At 40.2% G+C, this 20,794-nt stretch overlaps 1 protein-coding gene across 1 annotated transcript in view; it reads right to left on the bottom strand.

The window, feature by feature from the left end:
• Nucleotides 1-18,396, bottom strand: part of GRAP2 (GRB2 related adaptor protein 2) — a 37,865-nt gene extending 19,469 nt beyond the window's left edge. The window contains exon 1 of the mRNA XM_041481565.1: nucleotides 18,282-18,396. The gene's annotated coding sequence lies outside the window, so the exon portion shown is untranslated. The remainder of the gene's footprint in view (nucleotides 1-18,281) is intronic.
• Between the last annotated feature and the right edge of the window lie 2,398 nt (nucleotides 18,397-20,794).

Here is a 20,794-nt window from a genome sequence, read left to right as displayed (position 1 = left end):
AACAATGTTCAAAATATTCACAAATGGTCTGGAAAACATGAAGTGACAAAACTTACTGATGAGAAAATATCCAGGGTAATACAAATTAAATCTGATCACAAAGCCTTGCAGATGGTTTTAAAAATACTGTTGATGTGCAAGATGAATCTCAGTGCCGAAGGCTGCAAAAGCAATGGACTTAGGACAAAACAAACGTAACTACATGAACACAGCAATGAGCTTAAATTAGCAATTACCACTCGGGAAAGACACCTTTGAGATGCTCTTTGGGTTCTACCCAAGTGCCAGCCCAGTGGAAGTCAAAAAGACAGGTTAGGAAGCACCTGGACAGTGACCAAAAACAAACCTGAAGACAACACGGTGTCACTGTACAAGTCCCTGGGGCACCTGCTTGAATATTTGTCACTTGAATACAGCAGCTAGTTCTTGTCCCACACAGAGACATTAGAAATAGCAGATAGAAAGCAACTAAAGATGACCAAAGGAATGGGAAGGTTCTGGACAAGGAAGGACCAAATCAAAGACTGGGATCCTTCACCCTTAAAAAAAAAGTTGTCAGAGGGATAAATACAAATCAATGTTGGAAATAATGAGAGTAATGGAAAAGGTAAACAGGAGGTTTTGCCCATCATTTCTCATAACATAAGCACTAGGAGTTCATTCCAAGAGTGTCAGAATCTGGGAGGCCATAGGGAAAGAAGCTGTGACATGTACTTGTCCTGTTCTCACTCTCCTTCCCCAGCAGCTGTTGCTGGGTACAGCATCGTGGATTGTGAGGAACTTTAACCTGACCCAATTAATCCTTAGGAGCTGTGTCTCTTCACCAAAAGCCACCACAACGTGCTAGTCCAAGAGGACTGGTCCAGCAGCAGGCTGGTAGGTGGTAGTCCCCACACACACTGCCTTCTGGGGAGGTAGTAATCTCACTGGAATATCTGTAAGTTAAACAGGGGTAGTGTGAAAATTCTGAAGCACTCAGACTAGTCAGGGTTAGATACAATGAAAACTCCCTCTGAATGGGATAATCTTGAATATATTTGCTGAAAAAATATACAGGTTCAGCAGGCAGGGGGCTAAAGGAAGAGTACAGCAGTTAATTCTTGCCATGTTGTGAAAAGTTTTCCGTGTGGCTATCAGTACATGAGAAATATAAATTTCTGTACAGGAAGGTGGGACACCAGTCCTCACGGTCTTCTTGGGTTTAAGCTCTGTGCTTTTTCGTGGTCTGTGAGTGGCATGACAGATTGCATTACGTTACACACTGGAACGACCTAATTTCTCTATTTTCTACCATGATGTGATCTAATGGGCCCCCCAGCAAGAACGCTGCTGGTGACTTGTCACTCATGCTTGCTGCCTGACAATGTCACAAAACACTGCATGGATTCCTGTTATGTATCCAGAACTATTGCATTATAATATTAAATCTATTAAATGTCAAGCCGTAAGAGATGTGGCTTTCTATACTATAAACAAAACACTCAATACTGGCAAGCTCCCAACACTGAGAAAGGATAGGAAATAGGATAGAACAGGAAATAACTCTCTTTTCTTTCTTCTCCATTTCTATATATTCCTCCTCTGTCACAGTTATGGTAGCACATTAACCTCTTCACCTTGCAGAATATATCTATCACAGCTATGTTGAAAAGTATGAAGAAATATCCAGATACTTAAGCCATAAGTAATGGAAACAAACCTAATGGGAAGGACATCAGACTCCATGCATCCGTGTTTTAGCCCATCTCTATTAGAAAACTGGGTTAAACCCAGCCCAGGCAGACAGGTTATTCCACAACTACTTGCTGCAGACTTCTTTGTCATTATCTACTACTGACACAGTCCAGACAGGATGGTCAAACCATAGCTATTATACAGTCTGAGAAGACCTGGATTTTAAAAGCTTAATGCAGACAAATTTACACCTGCTTTTGCACTTAGGTGAGTGACCCAAAACAGATGTGTCTGCAAACATGTCTAAAAACTGCCTAAGACCATGCTGTCTCACAAAAATCTTAGTGATTTCTTGCTGGCCCGAAATTTTCAAGAGACGAATCTTTTTTCAAGACATTTTATTCACTTTAATTTCTACCTGGGAAGCATGCAGGCAGCCAGAAAGAAAACCAAAGGGAAAAGAAAAAGCAAAGAAAAAGGAAAAAAAGTAATTTCCAACAAAACATATACATCAAATATTTTGTCTACTCTGAATTGTATTGATAATACATGAAGAATTAAGTGGCCAGGTTTTGTTACCTTCAAGATAAACTGCTTCCCCCTGTTCTTGGTTCACCGTCAACAAGGGAAACAGAAGTCAAAGTGTGGAAACAAGGAGGGTTTCAATTGTTGTAAGTAATTGTAAGTGATAACCCAGCGTCTGTGGAATTGGGAGCACCAGGACTGTAAATCCACATAAAGCTGAACATTATGAATAGAAGCTGTCTAGTCTTTCCCAGCCTGCCATCTATTCCTGTTCCCACATTCAGATATGCTGCACACAGAGCAATTCATCCTCTCACAGCTTTGCTCCCTGCAAACAGCTGCTCAGGCTGTCCACAGTGACAGGTCATTAGCGGGCAGTTATTTTTTTCAGGACTGAGTGCACAGAAGTGGCAGTGCTATAAAAGCTTCCCTGCAGAGCTCCACCAACTGATCTGGGAAGAGCTCTTTCCCAATTTGCTGTGCTTCCTGTTAGCAAAAATTTTCTTGAAAGCTCTGTGTCTTGTTGCTCACCTGCAACAGTCCTCTTTGGTCACGTCCCAGGATTTTCAAAAAGCTCGGTCATCAGCATCAGTTGCAAAGTTGTTGCTTTTCTAGCGCTGGTCTTGTCACCGTCACGCTCACAAACATTCAGTTTAGCTGATGTGACTACAGCCTACTGTGCTTTCACAAGTGGTACAATTATTTCAATTAAAGGCATGAAGCCAATTCTCTTACAGGAATAAGCTTTATCTGTAAGAGTACTGCTCTAATTCTGTGGTTGTGTATCCACCAGGAGAGTGTAAGACACAACTGCCTGGTCCCATCCATGCAGCACCATTTATTGCAAGGAGATGTGGTTTTAATCCTGAACAATAGTGTTAATTTGCCACTTAATTCATACAACGCTTCCCATCATTCTGCAAATTGATCTCCAAAGATATCCCCTACCATTTCAGCTGAGGAGCATCTCTGCACTTCTGAGAGATTTTTCTGTGGAAGTTTATGGCTAAGATCCTCTACTTTCCTATTCTAACGAAGTACTGGCAAACTTGTTGATATTCAATATTTTCATCAAATCCTTTCAAACCTGCCAACTTTTTCTTCTACGTCCCCTTCTCTATAATTGCTGCCTCTGAATTATTAGTGTCTCTCTAGCAGCTTCTTTATTCCAACCAGTCAGGTTCTCTACCTCCTGCATTTGTATGGTGATTACACTGAGCCAGTCTTGGGACATCCCAAGATTATAATTTTGACAGCAATTACAAGACCACAAGAGTTGAACTGTCACAGAGCCAGCTGGAGTACCAGAGGAGGAAGGAGTAGATTACAACAGAGAAAGGGAAGTTTGACTTATTTTTCTCCACTACCAAAAAATTCTTCTGGATTTCCACAGATTTTCTTTAACTGCTGCACTGCTGCCCAAGAGCCCAGACAGGAAGAGCTGCCCTACAGCTTCTGTGTTGCAGCTGCTCTGAGCACACGCAGCCAAAGCCAGTGCCTGCTGTGTTCTATAGTGTTCCATGTCAGAGTTTCCAGTTTAGGCCTAAGAACTGGGTTTCAAGGATTGGCTGTTGGTTCCAAAGAAGATTCAGCTCACTGTCGAGGAGGCCTCTGTTCACCACACAGCAATTTGTACTTTTCACTCGGAAATCTGGATGAATCTGCAAACCCAAAGAAGGCTGGAGGCCACAGAACAAGACAAACAGAATATGTTCCTCGTAACAGCACATTTTCCAAGCCTGTCCTACATTTATGTCATCTAAGAGCAAAAAAAGGCCAGTTACTCAGGGCAAAAGACCATAGATCCTGTAGCCTGACCTCTGCTCTGTAGCCTTCCACCAGCAGGACTAGTTTCTGTTCTTCCTCACCATGGAGGGAGGTCTAAGAAAACTTTCTTCTCCTTGCTGATCTCTTGGGAGCCAAAACTTCTCTTTGCTGGTCTCTTTCAGAGACTCATAAGTGTTAATAAGTTGATCTCCCTCATAATCTGTGAGGGATACTAAGTTACAACAGCAGCAAATTTGGCACATCTCACTATGTAATACTAATATATAATATGCTAATTTTTCTTTACAGTGTTCTAATCTTAAACCACAGAAGCAGTGCTACTGATCAAAAAAAGAACTTCTTCCCAGCCTTTACAATTTACTACCACCCCTTCTGGACACTAACAAGTACCAAAGTAAGCCCTAGAAGCTGTTTCAGTGGTACCCTGTGCATCCCTGAAAGATAAACATGACAAGAACACAGGATTCAGATGTCTCGGCTATTACGATGATGTCTAATTTTGAAATAACACTTAAAATTTGAGCTACAGATAAGCTAAGCAGGGGATATCAAGCCAAATCAATGTGGGTTGCATGAGATGCTGATTTTCTTCTTTGCAGCATGTAAAGACAGCAGATGGAGAAAAGAAGGGAGAGAAAGAAAAAGAGACTCTTCTTCAGTGATTTGAATCCAGTGCTGGAGTGTTCAACAAAACAATCCTTTCCAGGATTTAAATTTTTCTTTGATGAGCACCTTTTGACTCAGTGGGATTTGCAAAGCTTCTATTTGAAGCTAGAGAAGAGTAATCTCACTCTTTCTTTCTTCCCCTTCCCTGCACTACACCCCTCTAATCATGATTAATATATCTAAACATGCCTGATTAAGCCAGACAGATGATGGGCCACTAATCTGAACTGATCAGGGCTCTGGAGCTGCCAAAGTGAACCTGCTGTCTCTCTATCAGACAGAGCAATAAGGGGTCGGTAATGCAGCCCCATTAACTGCTTCCTACAGAATGAATTTTCCCTGACTGCTCCTTAAGAGCAGACACTTGAGGAATGCTGCCTGATGGGAAGTTGCTTTGAATCGTTTCTTTTACACAACTGTCGAGCAGCTCCTTCTCAAGCCCTCCAGACAAACAACTAAAGCATGAAAAATGTAGCCACTTCCTTCTATGCTACTTTCTTTTAAATCTCCTCATACCTTATCTTGCTAACTGCCTCTCAATTTTTCTCATCTTTTCTTGGTAAGCTTCAACACTGACTGATATATGGTGCACTGCAAGTGTGTGGTTATCAGAAAACCAACCCTCTTCCCACCAACCCTGTTCCCACTGTGCCTGTGTGTAAGCAAGGGATCCGCTTCTGTGCACAGCTGGAGCTTGCACTTCATGAATTCATAAAATTTAGGGCTGCAACAGACCACTATGGTCAATACACCATATCAATATACCAGTGAACTGCCTGCCTGCAACATATTTGCACTAATGTTGAGGGTTCATTGAAGGATAAATGGATGCAGGGCAGAAAAAGAGCAAAACGTACACCTCTGCATTTGTTCAGGTATCTATGCACGTGCACATACACCTCTTCTATGTGGGTGCAGCCCTTTACAATCTTCATCCTCTGGGATCTACTTCCAGTAAAAGACTGCAGTCAAGAGGGGTCAAGTGGGCATCAGGCCATGCCTGGGCTCTGTGAAATCCTCTGACTGCTTATCCTAAAAATGGTCTTTGGTATAATTTCAAGTACCTTCAAAGCTTCTCTGAATCACACAAGCTGTGGCCAGCTCTGGGGAATTCTGCTAGCTGCAAGTCAGATGGAGAATTATATTTCTCAAATCGATCATAGAAGAGACTGGGATGAAGAGTGATGATGTATTTCACATATTTATGCTATCAGGGAGGACTTTTCAAAAGTCACTTCCAAAGCAAAAGAGTAAAAAGAAAAACAAGAATCTGACACTATGAGATTTGATTAAAAACAACCAACCACAGGCAATAAAACCCACCTACAGATACAGCTATTCCAAGGTGCTTTCCTTGTATTTGGGTTTCAAAATATGGGAAAAAATACTCAAGATTTAATTATTTCCAACTGTGACTGTGTCAGAGAGAGGATTCCAAAAAACATAGTTTCCAGCATGCTGCTCTGTAAATCTGAGCTCTTGCACTGTAACTAAGAGCTGAGGAATTTGGTGTTTATGCAGGTCTGCATATGAATACTGGATGTGCACGTGAATGTTAAATTCCCTTTGTCTAGGAGTAATCAGGCACTTTGCAATGTGAAACAGAAATATAGGGAAAAACCTGTAAATATTCGTGCTCAAATAGGAGCAATTCACCTTATGTCATTACCTCTTTTCCACAACATTTATGAAACTCCTTTTTTCTATGTGAAAGATGGAAGATGCAACAGATATAATATCTTTATTTCTGGGCATAGCGTAGCCTAGAGAATTCATTACATTAAGACATTAATCCAATAGAGTAAAAATAGTTTTTAATCTTATATTGGACTCTGTATTGGAGCAATACATTTGGATGGGATATGGGAGGAAAATGCTATGAAAATCTGCTAGTATATACAGCTGGGTACAAAATACTATGTTTCCAATCAGCTACTGCATGTTTCTTTGATGAGACCAGCCAATAAAAATTTGTGTAAAATGGGAAGAAGAGCAAGATCAGTGATTAAACTCTCCTTTTTTTTACCTAGTGTGTGTAAGATTAGTCCTGCCATTACAGATAACTGTGCAAAATCTGGAACTCTAGTACTAAAATTAAATTGTGTGATTGTGTTGTGACAGATATGATTTTGCACAAAGGTAAAACTTAGGTCAGTAAGGAAAAGTAAAGTTTCTTAGTCCTTTTAAACATAAATCCATTTTTGTACAAAATTTCATCTGACTGCAAAATTTGTGGGGTGAAGTTTGCCTTGCCTCTTTCCCTTTCTATATTTTTCCTCTCCTCTTGTGCTTTTATGAAAGAATGAAATACAAAAGTTTAGATCAACATACATTTAGCTATGACATTGTAAACACAAACATGGGGAATCAAATTACTTGGTTTTCATGGTCCTCTTATCCTGGACCTGTTCACATAATTGCAGCTCAGCCACCTTTGTTCTGAGAAGAACTGACAAACTGATACACTTACAAAGCCTCACATTTAGGTAAGGACAGAGAAACTGAAAAGCTGCTAGTGGAATCTGTGTTGTGGTATAATGAGCACAGTTGTGATACCTTCACTGCATAATGGCCCAACTTGCAAATTTACCTTTGGAGCCTCTTTGTTGTATTAACTATATTTTTTCTGCTTAATGGGTCTTCACAGCTCAACTTCTATTTAAACACAGAACCTCTTTCACAAGGTGTAAGCGCTACAAAACCTTTCTATAAATTAAAGCCAGGCCATTTGCATCTGCTTTTAGGAATGGTTCTGAAAGTGTTTTAAAAGAAATCAATTACAATAATTCATACATATAAAGATGCAACTGCAAAAGTCAATCCAACTTTTCTTCTCATTATAAGATGTGTGAATGCCAGCTTGTTACTATTCCTAGGGTTTTCTCTACACAGTGATTGTACCATTTTAAGTAGAAGTGTGGAACATATTTCATGTTTGTCAATGCATTTTTTAGTTCACTTGGATTATGATACCTTTGAAATTAAAGTGCAGCAGCAGTTCCTGAATGATTTAACATGTAGACATTTTTACTCTGAATTAGGTACAACTAATTCTTGTTTATCTTAATCCAAAACTAAATGATATCAGATTGGAATGGGTTCTTATTATCTGGAATAAAAACGGGTCATACCATGGTGCAAGAATATTGGTTATTGAACTAACATTTAGACTGAAACCTAATTAAGCACAAGAAGCTCCTTATAGGCAGATCAAGTCTGACATCCTACATTTCCCCTTCCCACAGCATGCGCACTGTCATGGCAAGGAGGTTCATTGGAACCTCTCTGCATAACCCTTGTACATCCTGCAAAAATAATCATGGTCCCAGTCCTTCAGTGAGCAAGTAATCAATTGCTGCTCTGCAGCAGGGAGCCACACAGCCTTCAGACTACTCAATAGACTGCATGTGGCAAAAAGGGAACACTGTGCAAAGGGTGTGAATGAGTCATTCGACATTTCAGGTTGACTGAAGTCATTCTGCTACATTTATTTCCAATCTTGATGTGCTATCCACATTTGCATATTAAGCAGGATGGGAAGAAAGATTTAAATTTTTTGCTACAACACATGCATGGAACACAGCAGACTGCATGTGTGTGAGAATGAGAGATTACATGCATGCTTGGGTGAGCACAGCACCATGTGAAGTGCCTCTTCTACCTTCATACAGGAGCAGGCTTTCTACTTGCAAGCCTGAACACATCTCAGCAAACGTTATGTTTGAGCCTGTGTTATCTCTAGGGAGCTGAATATAAGGGAAAGATGTTCATTGGCAGTATGCCTGAAGAGAGGAAGAGAGGTCCCATGAGCATACTTCAGGTGATGTGTGTTGTGTTTTCTTTGGCAAATACAAATCTGAATGAGCTGGTCCGTGTACACTTGAAGGGGTAGGTGTGTGAGCTGTGTGCCTGTGGGTGACAAGGAGCACCCAAGAGCATGAGCAGGTGTCAGCTGAAGCTGGAATTTATACATTTGTCAAACATCATTAGCAGTGAACCACCTACTTAAAGATTTCCATGGAAGGAATCCGTGGCAGGCTCTCAGAGTATTCCACTGTAGATACCCCCCCACTATTCTGCAAAGTTATTGATAGCACACTCAATTAACCTTGGGGACAGAACACAGAATGGACATTGTCTTTCTCAGTTTCAGTCATTTTTGCTCAGTGACACAGTTTGCATACAAAACACTAAGGAGTTAAATCTCCAAGTAGAAGTGCTTTAATGAAAACAAAAGTGCACAGTCATGACGTTTGTATTCGTATTAAGCCTTGTAAGCTTCATTATCTGAAAGCCTAAATGTTGGACCAAGTCATTGCAGATTATGTCCAATTAAGTAGCGAGTGCAATTCTAGTTCAAAAAGTGTAGAGAAAATGTACTCTTAGATTTGTTTGGCTGGCAATGGCAGGCATATTATTGCAATTCCAATTTACCCACTGTGCTTGTATTGGCTTTGTACAGAAGATAAAATGGAATGAGGTGAAAATCCAATTTTTAGTAGTAAGTCCACTTCAAGGCACACTTCTTGAGGAAAAGATCTAGCAGCTACTGGAACTTGTGATGCAATTAGGGGAGACTCCACACCAAAGGCCTTTGCAAAACCCTTGAGGGTCTTGAGCAGCAGTGGGAACTCCAGATGTGCTGAGGATATCATAGTTTAAGTAATCTGGGCAGAGGCAAAACATGATCTACAACAGCTACAAGGAAGTTCACAGATCCTCTGAGAACTGGCTTTGGTCCTGCCAGCTCACTTTAGCATAAAAGTATGATTGTTTTACCTTGATTTTGTTCTAAGACTAAGAAATGGATGTGTACATATTTAAAGAAGCCAGGTGTTACATTCAACATCACATTATGGTCTATGAGGGGAGGAAAATAAGTTATTTCTTCCACAACACAATAAAACATCGTGCACAGTTGTTCCTACAAGACACACTCCAGAACACACTCTGCTGATATCAGTGCTGTCATCTAAGGATCGTCTCATGAGGAAGAGTTGGGGAAAAAAAATTAAAAAAAATCCGGGAATTGATATCTTATTTGTTGAACTCTCTTATATAGTCTGTTGGACCACTTATTGTGTTGCATCTTTTCTCCTTAGCCTTTCACTGTCTTTCCTACTCATATGGCAAATCACTTGAAGCAAATAGAATTTTTCCATACAGTGCTCTGTAACAAAAACCAGTGGGTCAGAGCTGTCTATAGAATCCTACAATAAGTAGATTAAAAGGGATTTGTGGCGATCCTGCAGTTCAAGCCCCTGCCCACAGCAGGGTTAATTTTGAAATCACACAAAATGAGAATGTAACCTCATCTTTCTACAGTGACTACACTAATGAAACACAAGTCTCATTCCGGCAATGATATAAATCATACACATGCCTAGAGTAAAGACATATGGAAATCATTTAGATAGAAGACCTGCATTAAATTATTTGAGGTTTCCTTTCAATATGCATTCATAAGATGGCACTGACTGGATTGTTGGACTCCAATTATAAAGCACGTATTATCAAAACACACACTAAAATGAGGCTATCATTACAATCGTTATTTCCTGAGTTCTGTGTGCTGAAGACCCTCATTACATAGTTTCAAAAATGTGATTATTTGTAGATGAATTCAGGAAATAACACAGAAGAGGAAAGAAGGGGAAAATTCCAAACTGGAAAAAACAGTTACTTTTCTCGGCACAGTGGAAAACACTACACGTCATGTACCTCATACAGCCTTCAAGAAGGTGTTCCTCTTCTAAATACTTAGAAAGTCTGCAGAAGAAGGTTTTGAGAGTCAGAAACTGTAGGAACTGTGCAGCTTTTGTCCTTCAAGATGCATTTTGATCATGGCAAGGCTTTTCTCACAGGCTGTGCAGTGAGAAAATTGCCAGTGGCAGGAATTACACGTCACGAGACTTAAACAAGGCCCATGCACTGCTACATGGAGATTTAACCAAGCAAAACAGGGATTAATGTGATTACTTCCATGATGAATGAGATGATTTTTTTTTTCAAATTGAATACATCTAAAAACTTTATCAACACTGCAATTCTGCTTCCATACGAAAAAAAATCAAAAACCCTGTTATGCTCACCGCACTTCCATTTTCTGCTCTGCTCTCTATCAGTTTCTTGTATCTACTTTACTTGCATTCAGATTTAAGGACTACAATGTTCAGATTCATTACTACTGCATATCTTGCTGTATTTAATTATGGTAGGCTGTCTCTTTTGCCTTGACAGATAAGCCTTGTCTTTTAGTTTAGCTTTACAAAAATGATTATACTTAATAAAGTGATCATCTTTGTAAAAGAAGCTAATCCACAAATATCCACAAAGCATTTACTGAATTTTGGAATACTGTTTTCTTGGTTTCTCTGTCTGATGGTGGTTGGACTTTGCTCATCTCTACAGCTTAGAAAGGAAAGCAGTGGATGCTCAGCCCTTCCGAAACTTGAGTCAGTGAAGCATCCAAGATTGCAGAGCAGAAGATGATGCATTCAAAACCACTTCCTAAAAATATCATGCCAGTATTTACATTGAAAAGGAGAATAACATTTCAAAAGAACATTCTGCTCAAAAGTTAAAATCCATTTCAAGCAAAAAAGTTAAACATACAAACAAAACTGTTCAAACCAGCAGTATTTCATTAGGAAAATAACCATTGCTCATTCTAAGAGATTCCCAATGCATTTAACAAATCATGAAATGTATTCAGACTCACTTTGAGTATCTGGTATCCTGATAGACTCCATTGGGATGGGGATGCAGCTGTACTAGACACAGACCACACTGCTGTATAGCTTCTTCCTGGTGTGTTTTAAAGAATTACAGCTGTTCCTTAGCCTTTGCTTGCTAAAACTGCCCAGCACTTTAATGAAGAAGCCCTGTTTTGAGCTCTGGTGTTTTTTTTCCTGCAGCCTACTGAAAATAACACTTATCTGGACACGCCTAGTATGGGTTAGCTGAACTGGTAAGTCTGAATGTTAAAATATTATGACTGTGTCCTTTGACCCCAGCTTTACCCTGGAGGTCACCTCTAATTTGGCGGCTGCTTTCCCTGACTCTATTTATCCCTTCATCTAACAATGAAATCCATCCTCCAGTGATTTTCAGCAGTGCACAGCAGGTTAGGAGCAGAAGCAACGACTGCCCAATTAAAATTGAAATGTCAGATATGCAGAAGGCAAACTGTAATCAAACTGACCTGCCTGAGTTATCAGGGCAAGATGCCTTTAGGCTTATGCAATTAACTGAAGGATAATTGATAACCACAGGCAACCAACCTACAGATGCGGGTTTCACGTGCAAGAAGTGTGCTCGGGCACATCATTCACTATTGACTCAGAGAAAAGGGCTTGACTCTGTTTGAGTCAAGCACCTCCTAAAGCACTGAGGTTTTCCTTAGAAATCTCCCCAAAATTACCAGCTGAAATCACAAAGCAGTGGCTACAAGTGTACTACCATTCCCAGTGTCTCTGTGTGGTGTGCAAGGAATGGTAAAATCTGTTTAGCTGGTGGTGGAGACAAAAGGGTCCTTCAGTTGAGGGTGGTGCCCTGATGACTTATTACAGTGAGACAAAATAAAAGCAGATATGGGGAGCTTTAAGGCACTACCAAAGAAAAAGAAATCAAGCCAGAAAAAGGATTATTTTTTTTTTTCTGGTGTACTGAAACAACTGCCCTGGGATAACATTGGGAGTGCTCCTCATCGAAACAATCCCTTTATCTTTCCTCCTTTCTACTTCCCACTCTTCCTTTACCCCTCTCTTTAGAAAGAGCTTGCTAAGGCCCAGGTTTTCTTCTGCTATGACTTTGCCTGTATCTCAAGAACTGATGTGTTTAGCTGGTTTTCTGTTTTCTTTTTTACATTAAAGACAACCACTGCTTATTAAATTGCCTATGAAATTATTACTGAGCTGTTGCAGGTACACCTCCAATGAGGCATATTGCATTAGGCACAGCTAGCTACAATGCCATGAAACCACCTGTGCCTTTTCTTCCCTGAGATTCCATATGGAGCAGTACACCTGGAGAAAACCACTTGACTATTAAACACTGCTTGTTTTTGGCAATGAAGATATAACTTCTAGTACAGAGCCTCCAACGTCAGCAGTGTCTGAAAGTCAGTTGAAGCTTTTCTGTAAAAGAACTAATTAATAATAAAACTCAGGATGCTTAAACAACTGACCCTCAAAAGCCTTGGAGATTTAAGAAAGTATTTCTGAACCCATTCCACAGTTGCAGTTATTAATGAATGATTAATTTCTACAGACATCATCTTGTGCTTGCTTCAACCTTGTTTGCTCCAGTGACTTCTACAGTCAAGGGAAACATCAGAACAATGTTGAAAATTAATTGGAAAATAAAAATAATTTAATAGTATGTACTATGGAGGTGCTAGTCATGTCTGTGTACCTTCAGCTGACGTGAGCTTTGAACTTAAAATACAGATTCAGTGGTTTTGCTATGTATGAGAAACAGCATACATTAAGAATTCCAGCATTAACTGTATGGGCACATAATGAATTTCCTGAGATGTAAATCTATTACATGTAACTCTATTAATCTATTACATGTAAATATATTAAATAACTTACTAAGTAAAATTATTCTTAAATATGCGTTTTTTAAGAAACTCGACACTTTGGGTTTGATCTTTAATTTGTTTTTATGGCCACAATAATGGAATAAATAATCCAGATTTTTATTCTGCTTAAAGATCACAGAAGTCTTGCATAGACAACATGTGAATATTTTTTCCAAGGTTTTTTTTACCTTTACAATACTTTTAATTAGAAAATTTCCCTTCATGAAGCACTCAGAGTTTGATTTACTCCTTCTGATGATGCTACAAATAGAGCTTTCAAGACACCTGAACTGCCCACAGTTAGAATGGTCCTTTCAAAATGTTCATCACTTCACACCCGGCTTCTCAGCAGGCAGTAGAACCTGCACCAGCTTTCAGCAGGAGCAGTTGGCTCCTCTACTGCTGGAAACAGAGTGAAGCAGCTGCTGCTCGGAATGAGGAAACTCCGTGAGCAGCAGCGTCAACCCCACTGAATTAAGATTTATCTTCTGTCTAAGATGGGAAAGTATTTACAGACTAGACTCAGTTATCTTTGAGAATTGAGGAAACTGGGAGGTTTTTTTTGTTTTGATAGATTTAATCTCAGAGATATGTTACACTATTACAATTATCAAGAAAGTGCAGTCCAAGCAGTGTAATGACAATACAGCTTGAAACTTGATAATACCACTTGAAACCGTACACTAATCTCCCTGACAGAATTAGAAAGCATTTCTTCCATCCCTGTGTGGAGCTCTTCGTGTTTGGTTCATAGAGGGTTCGGTCACCTTTCTCAGAATCAATATTTTTGACCACTGCTAGTGAAGTGTAGTGGATGTGAAAGACAAACAGTGTGATGTGGTACAGCAAGTGCCATGTACAAACAGCGAGAGAGAAGCCTCCAGTGTCCTGGCTTTAGATGCTCTACACTTCACATGGAAAACAATTACCAGAGCCCGATTACACACAGAGACAATTTCAGAAGTTGGTCCATATCCTAAGGTAATCCCTGTTTGGTTTGCAAGTGCCTCTGACCTGGAAACATGATGTTATTTATGTAGCTAGATTTTAAAAGTAAAAAAGGAATGTCAGAGTTCCGAGGGTTTAAGTTCGTACTCTACGAGTTACTGGTGGATTTTTCATTATGAAATAATAAAATGAAATGACTGGGGAACTGTAAAAGAAAGACTAGAGAATGTAAGGCATACAATGCCTTGGGGGGAAAAAGTGGCATATTATTAGTACCGTACACTGCTCCAAAAAGGTAAAGTCATTTATGAAAAAAAGACTGAGATGGGGAGAGAGAGGAAGGATGGATCTTAGAATTCCAAGAGAGATAAAAAAGAGTTTCATCATGTGTTAGCACGTGATGTTCATTTAGGCATTCAACTTATTTTCTTTTACCTCATAATACTTTGCAGTACTGACCTCTGATTTTAGTGCCGGGATAATGTGTCCATTCTTAGCAAGCTTATTCCTCAAATATTAGTCCCTCCTGCTTAGATATTATTTAAAAGTTACTTTAGTATGGTTCTCCAATTAGCAGAACAATTAAAAAAAAAGGCTACAGGAAGAATTCAGACCATTCCAAAACATATTTTTTTAAAATTCTCATCTCTCTGAAATCCCTCTAGAAATAATAGACAGCAACTATGCTTCAGATAGAGCATTCTGGGCAAAAGTCAAAAGGCAGACACCCTTCCTCTCCACCAGATTACCCAGTGGGGTCAGTTCAACATCCCTAGGACAGTAGCAATCAATCATCAGAAGTATGTGAGTACAATATCAGCCCCCTAGAAGGGCTGTACCATGGGAGTTAGTTTGTGTCTTGAACCATGAAATTTACTGTACACACATTTATTAGCTTAGCTGATGTCTCTACCAATTCTACTCACATTTGTACATGTCTCTTTCCCTCACCCCCCTTTAAAAAAGCACTTGTTTAGTGGTGAGAAAAGAAGAATAGGAATCCATTCTGCAAGTCCAGCTCACTTAAATATTTGCTGTGCATTCCTGGGCAAGTCACTTCACCTCTCTGAACTGTAGGACACATTTAAAAAGTTCAGTGCAGCCATATATAGAGATATTTCAATGGAATGAGGTACCAAAACCCATAATACTGCCTTCTCAGGGCAGCAGGGGTTTTTTTGCAGATTGTCAAGTTAGGCTGGTACAGCTTTAGTGCTTCTGTCATCTCAATGTCATCACACTCATGTACATGGGCCTGATTATAAAGTGAAAGTGTTCACACTCACCTGTCTTAAAGGCTGGGCAAAACACCCATTAACAGGCAAAAATGTGTGCAGACATTAAGATGAAAGGCTTGTGCAGGAAAGACAGTTACTGATGATAATATACTTCCTTTCCTGCTGGCCAAATATACAAAGAATGGTGGAAAGCTAAGCTAAAAAGATGCCGAGGACTCTTTCAATGGAGCTGCAAAATAAAGATTTTGGAAAGGAATCAAGGGACTAATGCAGAAAATTTGTGCTGACTGGGATATGGCTGACAGTCAACCCTGAGCTTTAAATCAAGAGTGCTGCCGTCATTATATTGAACATAGATGTGGCACTTTGGGACATGGCTTAGAAGTGAACATGGCAGTGCTGGGTTAACAGTCAGACTTGATTTCAGGAGGCTTCTCCGACCTTAACGATTCTATGATTCTATAGAGAAATTTGATGAACAAGACAGAATTGCCACATTCTTCTTAGACCAAAACCAGACTTTGGAGATGAGGAAGAAAGGTAGAAGAAATCAGAGCCTAATTTAGATTTATAAAAACCTAAGCAAACTAAAATCAGGCGCAAAGGCCCAGGCATATCAACTGTTGGTAGCAACACTCCCTTACTTGTCAAACGTGGTGTTTTGTCAGCCACAGTTGGTAGGTTCTTCTTACTGATACCAGAGACTGAACTTGCCAGTAAGTGTATTTTATGGTGTGTGTATATGTATATATATGTGTATACATATAAAATATGTGTATATATATATATTTATACACACACACACACATACATACATATATATATATTACAGCTCCACTAAGAGGAGAATTTGAAGTGAGAACAATGTTAAGGGAAGAAACACAGGGAAGAGAATGAAGACAATTTTCATTGTATCAGGCAATAAAAATAAACCAAAAGAGACTGCCTACAGCAGTAGTTCCAGAACTGTGGCTTAATAGCAACCTCTTGCCTGCCAAACTTTCAGATATTGCTTATGGCTAAGGAGAGCTGCTGTCAAGCTGCAAGTTGATTGGGAAGGTGAAGTGTAGCATTGTACAGGGGACATCACAACTGCACTGCTGGCCCTTGAATCAGCAAAACCAGAGGGCATTGTTGTATGGTTGCAAGAGTCAGTGTAATCATCAGGGAAAAAAAAAAAAAAAAGAAATTCCGTGTAACCAGGTAAAGGAAGATGAAGTTTGAAGAGGAAAGTGATGTCTCTTGCTAGAGTAATGGCTGTAACTCACAGGAACCAGACAAGCCTGCAGACCTGCTATACCTTATGCAAACTAAAGTGAGAAGGCGTAGGAGATCAGGACAAACAGCCTGCTTGAGCAGCAGAGCCCCATTTTTCTGGAAGTTGCCTGTTTTGTCCAGGCAGATCCGTCAGTCTTAACAATTTTAGGAGATGTGTGCAGAAGGGTGTGGTAGAGATGAAAGTAAATCCAAAATCTAGACAGCAAAACTAAGCTAAATTTATCTGTGTGCATTTCACAGTGCATATCCATCCATCTCCAGGTTATTGTGCTTTCCCGATAAAAAAGGGAATGACAGTGCTTGTGCTTGTGCCTAATGTCTTATTTGTGGGATTGTCAAGTTCAAATGCAAGAATGAAAGAGAAATAAATGTCACCAAATGGGAAAGCCAAGGGAATTTCTTCACTGAAAGAGCAATGCATTTGTTCTCTGAGCCACTGCTAAGGAAACAGGTTCCTCCCTTTCTGTTCCACAGCTCATTTTGCCATCTCATGATAGCCAGAGGTTTTGTCCTATTCAGACACCTGGGAGCAGAGGCTAAAGCAGGAGTTTCTCTCTTTTCCACTTTCAAGTGGATGACTGGCATTGCCGGCTTCATCACCCATGGTCTTCCATGCCAAAACATAACTGGTAGGTAACTCTTTCTCATCCCAAAGCCCAGTTCCTCCTGCCATGCCCATTTACTAAAAGATGAATTATCATTAAACCTTTCTTCAGTGGACAATTATAAATGTGACAGGCTCTCCTGCTGCTGCTGAGGAGAGCTTACATGATTGTTTTTTCTAAGAAAATATTGTACTGATAGGATGCTACTAAATCATGTCTTGGAGATGATGCTGCTTTGCTCCTACAAGACAAGCATTATGAACTTTATGCACACAAACACACATGAAACACATGCAGGACCTTGCCATACAGCTCTATAGCACTCCAGTCTAAAGATGTGTCTCATAACAATACTGCCAGTTACTCTTACAATGCATCAAAAAGCTTTACAACAACATTAAAAAACATTTGAGGAAAAATTACACCCCGGTCTGACCCCTTGAGAAACCAACACATTTCACAGAAGACATAAGAGATCAGGAAAAGCAGCTTACTTGAGCAGCAGAGCCCTGGTTCTGAGCAAAAGGAGAGTCAACAATGCTGAATCCCCAGTTGCCTAAAGCATTTTTCTTTCTAGGCATCTTGCCCCTTTCAGTATGATCACAATGGGTGTCTTGGAGACACAATAGCCTGATCTCTGCTAGAGCAACCTTAAATTTTTCCCAACCAGGGAAAACTGATTATTTCTTTGCCTTGAGCTTGTGACTAATAAAATAAAATAAAAAAAAATTCCTATTCATTATTTTCTTTGTTCTCTTCCAATAAATACACTCCTCCTGAGCACAGCTCTGATCTCCCACTGACAAGGAGAAAAACCTGATGCACCTGCAGTGGAAAAGAAAACTGAATCTCAAGCCTTGCAGATAAGCCCTTACTTGTTTAACTCTGTAGAAAATGCAATGCTAATTTATCCAATGCATCTACCCGTAAAACCACACAGCAAAAGAAGCAAGCCCCCAAGCAGATCTGTACCTTTGTGGCAGGTAGTTACACTCTGGTCTTTCAGGATCTGTGATGGTAAAAAACAGTGGGGGAATGGCACGAGTCTCATAACAACCTGTCTTCAGCACAAATGCTTAGCAAGGACCAAAGTCAGTGGAGCCATTCGGGACACAGAAATCTTCAGCCCAGCATCTCAGCCTCTCCCTCATGAAGTGCAGCCAATCGAGCTGGTAGAGTGCAAACCACAAACCACACAGGAACTCACAGTCAGAGCAGCTTATTGAGCTGGGCATGGGACTCAGCTTAGTGTGGTTTTACTGTCTTACTGCGAGGGAAACTGCTTGAGATCAGTTCCTCTGAATGCTACAGCTGTGCTGGGGCACCTCACAACTTGCTCAGTGTTCAGTTATTTAATATATCTGTCTGAAAAGCACTGGCCCCTTCAGATTTTAGTAGCAATCCATCCCCAAGAGCAAGCCATCACAGGTGTCCCAAAATATGCCCTCCTGTCTGTTGTGGGGGGACAGCAATGGCCATAAGCCATCAGCAGGTGAATTGGTGGAGCACCTCTGGTGCCACACACCCCCTGTGACGTGACAGGGTCCATGGGTGTGTGTGCACAGTGCACCCGTGAGCTTGGATGCCCGTAAGCAAACGCAGGCGGACGCAGGGATCATCTTGTGCCTGTGTAGGCACGGAGCGAGAGGGAGTAGTTGTGAGAGAGAAACCAGGATGCCACCAGATTCTGCAATAAGTGTGAAGCAGGGGGCTGTCTTCAAGCTGTGAGAAAAAGAGCTATAAAAATGTGATACTTACAAGAACACAGAGAAGGCACATTTGCTGATTTAGTTGTTGCATCAGTTTGGTTGCAACCAAGAGTGTATTGGGGTGGCCTCCGAGTGGCAGTTTCCCTCCCATCTTTTCTTCTCTGCTCTCTGAGCTCCAGTCCCTCCTCCTGAAGGCAGCTTGAGGGCTACCAGGGGTCAGCGGGGCCCCAGAGGGAGAACCATTGGTGGTTGGAAAAATGATTGCTACAGGAGAGCAGAAATCCGCCTTTGGAAATGCCAGCCCCTGCCCTGGCCCTGCCTGGTGCGCTGTCTGCAGTCGTTAACATGAGGCATTTCAGAGGAAACAAAAAGGAGTTGACATCAAGTGAAATTTCCCCCTGCAGTCACCAGTCGAGGACCTTTTAAAACCGTAGCCTAAAAACATCATCTAAATTCTGCTGGGAAGCTGTAAGCCGTGAAAGGGCCATTTGCTGCAGCTGAAATAGATTCATAAATTACTGAGTTCCTGAGCCAGTGAGATCCACATGGCTCTGAGTTCCTGAAGCCACTTTTCTTTCTACCATTTCCTTGGATATGGTTCAGAGCCTGGCCAAATGGTCTGTGCTTTTTCCAGTCTCTTGCTCAAAAGCAGCACAAAAACCCCCAAACTTTAACACCTAATTACTGTTGACTTTGTAGAACAAGCAGCCAGGTTGATGAAGTTCCATCTGTGTTCTTCAAAAGAGCACAGGTGTTGCAAACTGAAATGGGCAGAATTTTATTGACAATATTGAACTACCTAGTATTGAAAAAAGTACCCTTAATTATATCTTCAAAATGTTCAAAAAGTTACAGAAACCAATTAAGGTGTTTTGTAATTGCTATTAAATAACTCTCTTGCCATTTTAAATCGTTTAAGTACTTTCAATATGAAATGTTCTGATTTTCCAGCTAAAAACAGCTCTCTATCTCACAATTTACTTTGATTTGAATAAAAAGGTAAAAACACATTATACAATAAAAAATGCTTTTGGGCAAAGCATAACTTTCCATTTGGCTTAAGAGAAAATGCTCTTAGTTATGCAGGCAAAAATATTTTTTGTTTTGCATTAGAGGTGTCAATCTTAGCAGCAAACTAAAAATCAGTTACATATGCACCATTGGAGCATTAGTCACATGGAGCTGGCTCAAGAACAGAGGCACAGAATGCAACAATCAAACGCTGATGTCTTTTCTACTAGCACTACAACTTATACAGTGTTCAGCTTCATTGATATGGCATGATGTGTCTGACATTAACTGACAAACAAAAGCAAAAGGCTGGAAGTTAATGCATGGTATATCCAGGCTTCACGCTTTCATAGTCCCAATGGCTTAATTTGAATATTACTTAAATGCAGACACCTACCAAATTTTGTATTTCAGAGTGAAGTTTTTTGTTTGTTTGTTGGCTTTTTTTTTTTTTTTAAATTTTCAGAGGAAGATCTTTTAGGCTCATAACTTCTTTTAATTATGATTCAACTATTTTGATATATTGCCACCAAAACACTGATATTGTAAATGCTATATCAGTTAGTATGTTCTTTTTACACCTCAGAAATATTCCTGAGATCCTGAAGTGAGGAGGAGGAGGAGCATGCTGGCATTGTTCATGTTGTTCCTTTTGGGTGTGTATAGACCCTCAAGCTCTCACTCTTGAAGTTTTCACCATTTACTAAAAACAAAGAAACAGAAGGAAGTGTGGCATACATATCAAAATACTAGACCTACAAAAAT

The sequence above is a fragment of the Pyrgilauda ruficollis genome, unplaced genomic scaffold (genome assembly GCF_017590135.1).
Source record: "Pyrgilauda ruficollis isolate IOZ18807 unplaced genomic scaffold, ASM1759013v1 scaffold56, whole genome shotgun sequence".
NCBI lineage: Eukaryota > Metazoa > Chordata > Aves > Passeriformes > Passeridae > Pyrgilauda > Pyrgilauda ruficollis.
Note: the sequence above shows the minus strand (reverse complement) of the source record. Positions and strands in the feature narration are given on the sequence as shown.